The sequence below is a fragment of the Phyllostomus discolor genome, chromosome 13 (assembly GCF_004126475.2).
Source record: "Phyllostomus discolor isolate MPI-MPIP mPhyDis1 chromosome 13, mPhyDis1.pri.v3, whole genome shotgun sequence".
Classification (NCBI taxonomy): Eukaryota; Metazoa; Chordata; class Mammalia; order Chiroptera; family Phyllostomidae; genus Phyllostomus; species Phyllostomus discolor.
Genome location: NC_040915.2, coordinates 76,934,723 through 76,946,019, shown reverse-complemented (window position 1 = coordinate 76,946,019; position 11,297 = coordinate 76,934,723). Strand labels below are relative to the sequence as shown.

At 50.8% G+C, this 11,297-nt stretch overlaps 1 pseudogene; it reads left to right on the top strand.

Moving 5' to 3' along the window:
- Window positions 1–4,265: 4,265 nt before the first annotated feature.
- On the top strand, window positions 4,266–4,939 carry LOC114510389 (annotated as a pseudogene).
- The last annotated feature ends 6,358 nt before the right edge of the window (window positions 4,940–11,297 follow it).

Genomic DNA, 11,297 nt, shown 5'->3' with positions numbered 1-11,297 from the left:
ATGGAGCTGCTTAGTGTGTGTCTCAGATAAAAGGAGACTTAGGTCGCTGTTTGTCTCACAAACTGATCTCAGGGCCTATTTGTTGCATGTCCACTGAAGGCATGACTTCTAACCCTGACTGCCCATTCCCATTCCTGCAGAAAGTGTGGGTTCCATCCTTTTTCACTTCCAGTTTCCCAGCCAACCTTTTTTCTTAATATAGTTTGTTGATTATGCTATTATAGTTGCCCCATTTCCCCCCTCTTCATTCCCCTCCGCCCTGCACACCCTCTCCCACCCACATTCCCCCCTTTAGTTCATGTCCATGTGCCATAAGTTCTTTACCTTCTGCATTCCCCATATTATTCTTACCCTCTCCCTGTCTATTTTCTACCTACCATCTATGCTACTTGTTCTCTGTACCTTTTGCCCCTCTCTCCTTCTCCCACTTCCCTACTGCTAACCCTCCATGTGATTTCCATTTCTGTGGTTTTGTTCCTGTTCTAATTGTTTGCTTAGTTTGTTTTTGGTTTTGTTTTAGGTGTGGTTGTTAATAATTGTGAGTTTGCTGTCATTTTACTATACATGTTTTTATCTTCTTTTTCTTAGATAAGTCCCTTTAACATTTCATATAATAGGGGCTTGGTGATGATGAACTTGAACTTGTCCTTCTCTGAGAAGCACTTTATCTGCCCTTCCATTCTAAATGAAAGCTTTGCTGGATAGAGCAATCTTGGATGTAGGTCCTTGCCTTTCATGGCTTGGAATACTTCTTTCCAGACCCTTCTTGCCTGTAAGATTTCTTTTGAGAAATCAGCTCACAGTCTGATGGGGACTCCTTTGTAGGTAACTGTCTCCTTATCTCTTGCTGCTTCTAGGTTTCTCTCCTTCATTTTAATCTTGGATTAAAATGGGTAATGTAATTATGATGTGCCTTGGTGTTTTCCTTCTTGGGTCCAACTTCTTTGGGACTCTCTGAGCTTCCTGGACTTCCTGGAAGTCTATTTCCTTTGCCAGATTGGGAAGTTCTCCTTTAGTATTTGTTCAAATAACTGTTCCACTTGTTGCTCTTCCTCTTCCTCTTCTGGTACCCCTATAATTCAGATGTTGGAATGTTTAAAGATGTCCTGGAGGTTCCTAAGCCTCTCCTCATTTTTTGAATTCATATTTCTTCATTCTCTTCTGTTTGTTTTTTTCTTCCTTCTGGTTCACTCCATTGATTTGAATCCCAGTTTTCTTCCCATCACTATTGGTTCCCTGTGCATTTTTCTTCATTTCACTTAGTGTAGCCTTCATTTTTTCATCTAATTTGCAACCAAATTCAACCAATTCTGTGAGCATCCTGATCACCAGTGCTTTGAATTGTGCATCTTATAGGTTGGCTGTCTCTTCGTCGCTTAGTTGTATTTGCTGTGGAGCTTTGAACTGTTCTGCCATTTGGGCCATTTTTTGGTCTTGATGCACCTGTTATGTATAAGGGGTGGAGCCTTAGGTATTCACCAGGGCAGGGCAACCCAGTTGCTGCATTGTGGCACTGTATGTGGGGCAGGGGTCAGAGAGGGAACAATGGCACTTGCTCTGCTCTCTGTCGGATTTCGGTCCCTTCCACCTCTTCCCCCAAGCAAATTGGGCCTTTCTGGTGCTGATTCCAGGGTGGGTGGGCCTGTGTATGTTCTAGGACCCTGTGGGCATCTCCAAGGATCTCTCCTGTGAGGCTGTGAGTCTCTCCTGGCACCTCAACTCCCACAGGTGTTTTCAATCAATGTTTTGAGGCTTTATTTCCCTGTGCTGGAGTCCTGGCTTGCATGGTCTGTCTTACTCCCAAGTTTCACCTGGTTTATCTGCACGAGAGTGTGGGACTGCCTGGTCAGCTGCCTTGTACACTGCACCCCACTCCACAATCACCACCTTGCTGGGTCTGCCTGCTGCCATCCTGCACCCAGGGTCTACCATCTGCTGCCTGCATGCCCAGGGTCCACCTGATGCTGTCTTGTGTGCCCGGGGTTCATCAGCTGCTGCCTTGCGTGCCCGGGTCCACAAGCCACCGCTTTTTTTGCTGCGACCCCCTCTCTACCTGGCTGCCCAACTCCTCCCCTCCCACCAGTCTGGATGAATGTGTCTATTTTAACTCCTTGGTTGTCAGACTTCCATAGAGTTCACTTTTCTGTCAGTTCTGGTTGTTATTTTGTTTCTAAATTGTTATTGTCCTTATTTGTTTGTGTGAGGAGACACAGTGTGTCTACCTACACCTCCATCTTGGCCAGAAGTCTCCAGCCAACCTTTTTAAACACTGGTTTTGAGCAGAGAGCTGTTCATACCACATGTATTTCAGGAGCCCTTCTAGGTATGGCCAGAACATCAGTGCCTGGCCAAGGTCACAGGCACAGGTGTGCCATCAAAATCCAGTGAGCAGGTGACAGGTGTGCCATACTTGGTGCACAAATGTCATTGCTGGTAAACATCGAGGGTCAGAACCATTTTTGATGAGAGCCCCTGCAAGGAGACCATGGTTGAAAACCTGACCTTGGTGTGAGGGGCTCACTTGGAAGCTGAGCGCTGGTGTGGGTGCAGTGCTGGGGTGGGTGCTGCAGGAAGCCTCACTGCCCCATCCACATCTCCACACTGCCTGTGGCTCACTCACATCATCTCCATTGTGTTTATTTCCTGTGTTCTTGTTCACAGCAAAGGTTGACTTACATAAACATTGAGCACATGTATGTGTCCTGTGCATCTGGATGTCATTGGGCAAACGCACAAAAGAACCTCCTCAACCACATGAGGGAGGGAGGTGGTGTTCAGGGGTCCCCCAGGTCAACTCCTGATGTACTGGAACAGGTGCCATTTCACTGCCATTCAGGGGCTTTGAAAGAATGAGATTTGGAAGAACAAACTTTTTCCCCGTTAAACTATGATGCTTACAATTTCAATTTCAGAAATTAAATCTGATGAGGGATTTTCAAGAATGAATTGCCCTATTGAGATGGGCTTTTAAAAGCCACAAAAACAAAACCACCCTGGGTTACTGTAAATAACAAGTATTTTAATAATATAATGACCTTACTGAGGTCTGACTCAAACACCCTACCATTCACTGCCAGCATTAGTTTCACAGTAGCATCTTGCATCAGGATTCCTACAGGCAGAGCCTGAGAAGGCAGTTCTTGTTCACACACCTCCCAGGGATGTTCTCTCAGCAGAGTAGACAGAGGACCAGGGCAGCAATGAGCCATCCCTTAGCACAGAGCAACCAGGGACAAGTGCTGGGCAGGATGCCGGCCATAGCCACAGCCACCACCCTGACACTGCTCAGATTCACCTGCTTCTTAAAGTTCATCCCATCTTGACCCACACGAGGAACACCACCCCTGAACTCTTTTGAAGTGGAATTTATGTAACAAAATTAACCATTTTAAAGCAACCAATATGGTGTCTCATATATAGTTCCAATGTTAAGCAACTATGGCCCCTAGTTCTAAACCATTTCCAGCCCTGGCTGGTGTGGCTTAGTGGATTGAGTGCAGGGCCTGAAAACTGAAATGTTGCCAGTTCAATTCCCAGTCAGGGCACAAGCCTGGATTGCAAGCCAGGTCCCCAGTAGGGGGTGTGTGAAAGGCAACTGATGGTATTGATCACATATCAATGTTTCTTTCCCTCCCTTCCCTTCTCTATAAATTGTAAAAAATAAATAAAACACATTTCCATCACTTGAAAGGAAAACCCTTTCGTCAGTAAGTGGTTTCTCCCTTCAGCCCCTGGCAGATACGAAGTTTGCATTCTGACTCTGGATTTCTCTCTTGTGAACATTACATATAAATAGAATAATACCATAGCTCACCTTTTGTGTCTGTCTTTCACTTAGCATAATATTTTCTAGATGTATCCATGTATCATGTACCTCACTCCATTGTATGGCTGAATAACGATCCAGTGCATTTAAACACATCAATCTGTGTACTCTCCCACTGTTGGCAGGTGTTTGGGCTATTTCTGCCTGGTGGCTGCCGAGACCAGTGGTGTAGTGAACAGGCTCATGTGCATACTCACGTGAGCACCAGTTTTCAGCTCTCTGGGGTTGAGCCACCTCGGGTGGCTGTGACAAATTACCAAGGACTGGATGGCCTGCAGCAAGTGTTTGCTCCTCACTGATCCAGAGGCTGGGAGCTCTGAGGCACTGGTGAGGTGGAGTTCATGCTGAAGCCTGTCTTAGCTTGTCTTGCTCTGTTTTCCTTGGATTCCTACCAATGAAAATTTAAAATACAAAATTAGGAAGTGTAGGTGATTTTGGTTGTTGACACTGACTTAATCCAGAATGGCTACTGTGATCTTTGTGGATAAGGAGAAAGGAGAACCAGGCACCCACATTAGTCCTAGGGACAGGCTGAAGCTGGGGTCCCAGCCTTCAGTCAATGCTTTAGACAGGAGATCTCAGGTTTCAACAACACATGTTGGCAAAATGTCTGATATTCCACCAGCCTTACCTAAAACTCCCAGAAAGGCTTTTGGAACTGTCAACAGAACCTCGCAAGTGTCAGTAAAGAGTAATGGACCTCTCACACAGAAACAGACAACCTTCCTTACTAAAAAGGTGATGGAGAAGACTGTTAAAGGAAAAAGCTCTGCCCTTGCTCAGACGAACCCTATCCAGAAACAGGGAAGTTCTCTCCCTTCAGTCCTCTGGACTTGGAGAGTTCAACCTGCCCAAAGAGCTGATGGCCCAGCTCCCCTTGAACATGGTGCCTCTTGTGATTCTCGATGAGGAGAGGAAGCTTGAGAGGCTGTTACACCTTGGCCCCTCTCGCCTCTGAGGATGCCCCCTCCGCCTCGGGAGTCTGATCATTGCAGTCTCCCTCAAACATTCTGTTGACTCTGGATGTTGAATTGCCACCTGTGTGCTATGACGTAGGTATTTAGTTTATTAGTGCTTTCCAGTTTGTGTGTATGTATAGTTGATATTAATAAAGCAATTATTTAACAGACTCTTAAAAAATACAAAATTAAATTTTCCTTGGGAGGAACCCTACCCAGGAATAATTAATAAAATAGCCCTGGCTGGTGTGGCTCAGTGGATTGAGTGCCAACCTGTGAACCCAAGGGTTACCAGTTCATTCCCAGTCAGGGCACATGCCTGGGTTGCGGGCCAGGTCCCTGGAGGGGAGGGGAGGGGAGGGGAGGGGAGGGGAGCGGAGTGAGCAGGAGGCAACCACACATTGATGTTTCTCTGTCTCCCTCCTTTCCCCTCTCTAAAAATAAATAAATAAAATCTCAAAAAATGAAAATCAGAACATTTACTCGGTTGGCAAAAACTGATGAATTTGATATAAACCAGTGTTGGTGTAGATGTGGGGGATAGGCACATTGAGGGAAAGGGAGGGAGTGCAAAGCCCCAAGGAGTGGCCTCCAGCAAGCTGTGGGGGGAACAGCAGCCCCCCTGTAGATAGTCTCTAGTGGGTGTGGTAAGGGTTGCCTAGGAGCTGTGGTCAACCGGCTGGATGGACTTAGTTGCCAGTTTCAGGTTTCACAAATTATCTGGTTATCAGGGCTCTCTCCCAGAAACCATTCCCAGCAAGGGGGTACAGACCCCCGATGCTTGGCCCATGGCAAGCTTGGGGGGACTGCACCTCCTTTTTAGAGAAGTGGTACAGACCCCATTATGCACCAAAAAATGTGCAAAAAATTAGATGAAGACGCATTATGTGTGGACAACAACCATGTGTATAGAAAATGAAAAGAACGATGATAGTAAGCAAATTATGATGGCGATGAAGTTGATGAAGATGATGATGAAGACAGGCATCTTGGTCCAACATTTTAGGTGGAATCTCTCTATTCAGTGTCATCAGATTTTAGAATTCCTTGGCTCAGCTTTCTGCTGCCAAAGATGACATGCTTCCCCATGGGCTGCGTGCAGCCCAGAATGGCTATGAATTCGACCCAACACAAAGTCGTAAATTTACTTAAAACATTATGGGATTTTTTTGTGTCATTACATGTCACAATGTACTTAATATGTGACCTAAGACAACTCTTCTTCTTCCAGGGTGGCACAGAGATGCTGAAAGTGTGGACACCCCATTGGATGGAATTTTGTACAATTTCTTGGCTGTAAAACTAAACCCAATGCAAATTCCATGGACTTCCTGTGCTGTATTTGGTGCTGACACACTGGATAAGATTCCTTCCAGGAGGCTCGGGGGCAAGTTTTCTGTCCTGCCCACCACAGGGGACACAACTCACTGACTGAAGACCACAGAACCCATCAGAAGGGTGGACGAGAAGGCAGCTATAATCTGGGGGAGACGAGAGGGTGTAAAATGTGGACCATTGTCACCGGTTTTTCCTGTCTGGATGCAGCAGGGCAGAGGCCAGCTGTGAGTGAAGTCATTGGCTTCATGGCTCTTCCCAGTTCCTGCGTCCCAGGGATGCCTGGTGTGTCCTGGAGGGAGAACGTTGGGTGCGAAGGGGCGGGTCTCTGGACACACAGTTCAGGGGTTCAGGAGCTTTAGGTCGTTTTTATGTAAAAATGCTCTTTGTCAACCTGGGCAGAGACTGTGGGTGGTGGTGACTATGAGGGTGGGAGCCCTGCCTTTCCAGCACAGCATTGGTTTGTGACGATGCTGCATGGGTAGCACATTCGCCCCTGCACGTGCAGGTGGGGAAAATGCAAATTCCACCAGCTTCCATCCACTGAAGCGTCCAGGCACAGGTTTGTGGAGGGGAGTTACCCGTAGGCCTCACCAAGTGCACACACAGTAAACACCAGCAGGCGCACAGGGTCGGTGGACAGCAGGGTCAGCAGGGGGCAGGTGCAGGAGGGGGGTCCGGGCTGCTTTCTTGTCTGGTTTCCTCTTCTTGGAACACCTGCCCTCAGGGGACCTCTCTGGGTTCCCGATTGTGTGCTCACCTCTGAAGTCTGAGTTTAAAGGTGTGTTTTCAAAACAGACACCATTCTCGCGTGGACCCGAGGCAGCATCTCTGTGTCACTGGTGCCCAGTTCCAATGCGTCATCGAACCTTTTGACACCCGGTGGCTGGGTGTGCCCAGAGGCCCTGCTGCACCCAGCAGTGTGGCCCAGCCCCACGCAGCTTTGTGTCTGAGCCAGCCAGCTGCAGGACACATGCTGGCTGGACAGTGGGCACCAGAGGCATGTGAAAAACCCCCGGTGGTGACAGTCAGTGACCTGGCATTGTGCTCACAGCACCAAGAGCAGATGACACCACATAAAGGCAAAGGGGCCCAGGACGGAATGGTGCAGGTGTCCAGGCTGACAACAAACACACACTCCAAGGGCACAGGGAGTGTTTATCTCGCAGTCAAATCTCGGGGACGAGCAAGGACGGCCCTTCAGCAAGTCAGCTTGTCACTCAAAGTCCTGGTGGCTTCACAGTTCATTCCTGTGGTTGGACCCCCAGCCAGTGGCACTAGGTAGAGCTTCTCAGTGGGAGTCTCCAGGAAACCTGCAGGGTGTTCATTCACAGTGGCCCTTTTTGCCCAAAAACATTTTCGTGCCACCCTCACACTTGAATGAAGTGAATGTCAGGTCGCAGGTGCAGAGCTCCTTTTCTTTGGTGCATTATAATCCTGCCTCGCTGTTCCCATGTATCCCGTATGGCTGAGAAGTCTGAAGTCACAATGACTCTTCATCCTTTTGGGGGTACCCTGCTCTTTGGCTGACACTTTTCCAGTCTTCCCTCTTTTTTCTAACATTCTTACATTTTGCATGATTGTGAGTGGGTCTGGCTGTCCTCACTATCTGTCCTTCCAGAATTATATAGTCTTCCACCTTTGGGGCCTGTCAGGATGCTGTGGATTGGAATCGCACCAGCTGGACCCTTGATGCGACCTCCAGGTGAGTGGGGTCCCTGGGCAAAGCTGGGACTCAGGAGCTCCCCTGTGGCCATCCTGAGGCATTGCATGTTCTGCCTACAGCGTTTCAGCTGGATGGGGCTCTCAGGCAGGTGAGCATTGCGGGTAGTCCCACCTCCCATGTATTCTGATATGTGTCCCCTCCTCTTCTCCCCAGCCAACTCTCATCATGGTGGAGTCCCAGTGTGATGTCATGTAGTGGAGAGTCCTGCCCTGACAGCCACCCCCCCATCACCCTGCTCCCCTGCATTGCATGGGGCCCTTCCACATGTGCAACTTCTGTCTTTCCAAATGTACAGAGCCCATCCTCCTGGGAGGGAAGAGTTAGCACAACCTCAGCGCCCACAGATACATGGGGTGGGGCCCTGCATACTGAGGCCTGGCACTCCCCTGGCATTATGTGCTGGGTCTCCAGGGCACAGAACAGTCTGCTCCCCAAGTCTGCAACACCCTCTGAGGTGCCACAGCTTCTTTGCAGTGGCCTGTAGTGGTCTAAAAATGGCTCGGGAGTTCTCAGCGCCAGCAAGATCCGGCGAGCACTCACTGGCACTGAGCTTCCCTGTGTTCAGCCTTATGCCATAAAGAATGAATAATATTCTCCATCCTTGACAAATTTTGCCAACTTGTAGTTCTAGTCACCCTAAGCTCCCTCTCTTGGCCATGCTGACTGTGAGGTGCAACACTCCTCAGTAAAATCTTGCAGAGCTGAATGTAGTGAAGGGGATTTGGTTTTCCTGCCAAGGTTTGGCCAATGCATATGTTGCCGTGAGCAGTGTTACACGGTGTATTTACTTCACCTGCAACATTCCTTCCCAATTTAATGGAAGGTTGGAAATTTGTTTGGGGAACTAGCAGTAAGACATAAAGGATCAAACATGGGCATTTACTACTGTTCTCTCCCAAAACAGCACAAAAATGAGAATTCTGACAATAGCAGGTGCTTATCTGCCCTTTCCACACCCTAGGACTGTCCTTGGTGCATCACATGGGCAGCTTATTTGATCCCCATGGTACCCAGCTTACAGAGGGGAAACTGTTTCAGCCCAGTCTGGCTCCCACCCAGGTGCAAATGAACTCGGAGCTCTCTGTCAGGCTGGGCCTCTTAGACCAGGGCTGCCCATGCCTGACTCCCAGGTGACCCCCAGAGAGCGGTCTCCAGGAGCCTGAGATCTGGCAGGGCCAGCTACCCCCACATCTGGAAGTAGGGCTATCTCTCCAGCCAGGATCAGAAAGGTGGGAGAAGGGTGTGCCCTGCTCTGGGGTGTCAGGGTGGATGACTGTCAAGAGGGCTGTTATGTCTAGGTTTTGTCCTAGGCCTTCTCTTGTCTGTTGAGCTCTGTGAGGAGGTGGCATCTGACCTTGCCTGGGGGGTGAGGCTGCAAGGACACCCATGCCACCCTCCCAGCCAGACCTCCCCAGGGACTGGCTGCACCATCTCCACTTTCCTGCCCATTCCCTAAGGAGCTCATTCGAATGGGCATCCACCACACAGTCCATGGGCCATTCTGTCAAGTGGCCAGTGGCTTCCCAGTCAGCTGATCGTTGTCTCAGCTCACCCCTCCCACCCCAATCCCACAGCCCCTCCAGCTCCTTGCTGTTCCCTTTTCTATCTTGAGTCTGCAGGGGCTTGGTGGGTCCTGGGCCTTGGCTTGTCATTCCATTGCTCACAGAGACCCTTCCATCCCAGGCTCCCTTCTAAGATGGGCACCAATACCCCAAAGCCCAGGTCCTTAACGAGGTTCTGATTCCTCCAGAACCCCTGCAACCCCCCTGCATGCAGTGCTCCATGTTAGTCACACACCCCTGATGGCTCAAGCCTTGGTGCTCCCTCACATCCTCCCTGACCTCACCTCCGTAGCCAGAGGCACCCAAGTCCCACAGCTCCACCTCCCTGCCACTTACCACCCCCTCCAACTTCCTCAGGTGCTCTTGCTGGGCTGCCTGGTGTCCCCACAGTGACCTCCTCCCACTCTGACCAGTCACACTATTGTCCACTTAGAAAAGGATGGGCAGGGCTCCCCTGCTCTTGGAGCCCAAACCCAAGCCTGAGCCCCTGCCCATGTCCACCCACTGGCCCAGTACCCACCATGTTTAATTCAGGCCCAACAACCCCAAGGCTGAACCACCCCATGGGTTTGGGATAGGCTCCCACCACCTGAAGGCTTCCTTGGCCCTCCATGTTGGTGTTCTGCTCAGTCTGGCAGCCCCATGAGGCTGCCCTCCACATGGACAGGGACAGGCAGCCTCTGCCTTGGTTCAGCATCAGCTACATGGGTGGGCAGGCAGGCAGCCAACCCGCTGTCAGGACCTGTGAGCTGACGAGTAAAGTAATGAAGGACACAGGGACCGCAAGCCAGCCTCTCCAGCACCTGTCCATCTCGGGCCACCTCGGGAAACAGGGAAGGGCAGACTGAAACGTGGTTACTTCCCACCCCATTCCCAAGAGACATTCAGAGGGCAGACCCCTTGGGCCACAACTGACAAATGCCCCTGGACCCCAGCCCTGCAGGGCTAGCACTCCAGGTCATGGATATATGGGTGCCTTGCCAGGAACATAGAGGGCTCATGTGCCCTTATTAAACCAAGTCAGGATAGAGTGAGGCCAACAGCTAGAGTGTGAGAGGCCAGGCAGGCCAGGGAGGCAGTGCCCAGTGTGGAGGGCCAGCCAAATGGATAGGTGTTGCCTGTGAGCCCTGACCTTCTTCTCTATGCTGGGAGGAAGCCTCGCCCAGGGACCCAGCTCCCACTTGACAGGACAGCATGGAGCCTCAGGCAGAGCTGCCCCCTAGCAGCATCCCTGTCACCGACCCCCTGACCCCGGCAGCATCCCCGTTACTACATCCTGACCCTGGCAGTGTCCCTGTCACTGTCCCCTGGCACTGACTCCAGGCAGCAGGCTTCCTCCAGGAAGAGGCTCCAGGGGGAAGCACCAGAACAAGCAGGAGCCCAGAACAGGCAGGTCAGACCCCCTCTGGCCCCACTCTCTGGGCCTGCTGTCACACTCAAGAACTGTTTCCACAGGACTCCCAAGGGCATGCCTGGAGAGACCAAGCAGGGTCAGAAGGGACCAGCTCTGGCTATGGTGGGGAAGAGGAAGCTAGCTCCCACCTGGACACCTAGAACAGGAGGGAGCTGGCCCTGCAGACCTCATCCTCCAGCCCTCCCCAGGCCACACACTCCCAAAACAGCACCTACACCCTGCTACACTTGCCCAGATTGGTGCAGCCCCTCACACTCCTTGAACCCAGGGTGGCTCCCACTAACCCCCACCACCCCTCTCACAGCTCCCTGCCCTTGCCCTGTCCACTTGCCAATGTGGCTGACCCCCAAGCTCTGCACCCCAAGGAGGTGGGCCACCTGTTCCCCACTAGGGCTCCCTGTTGTCCATAGAGCTGCCGGTGGGGTATGTCCGAGGGCTGGACCAGAGAGGGGTTTTAGCACTGGTGTAATTCCTG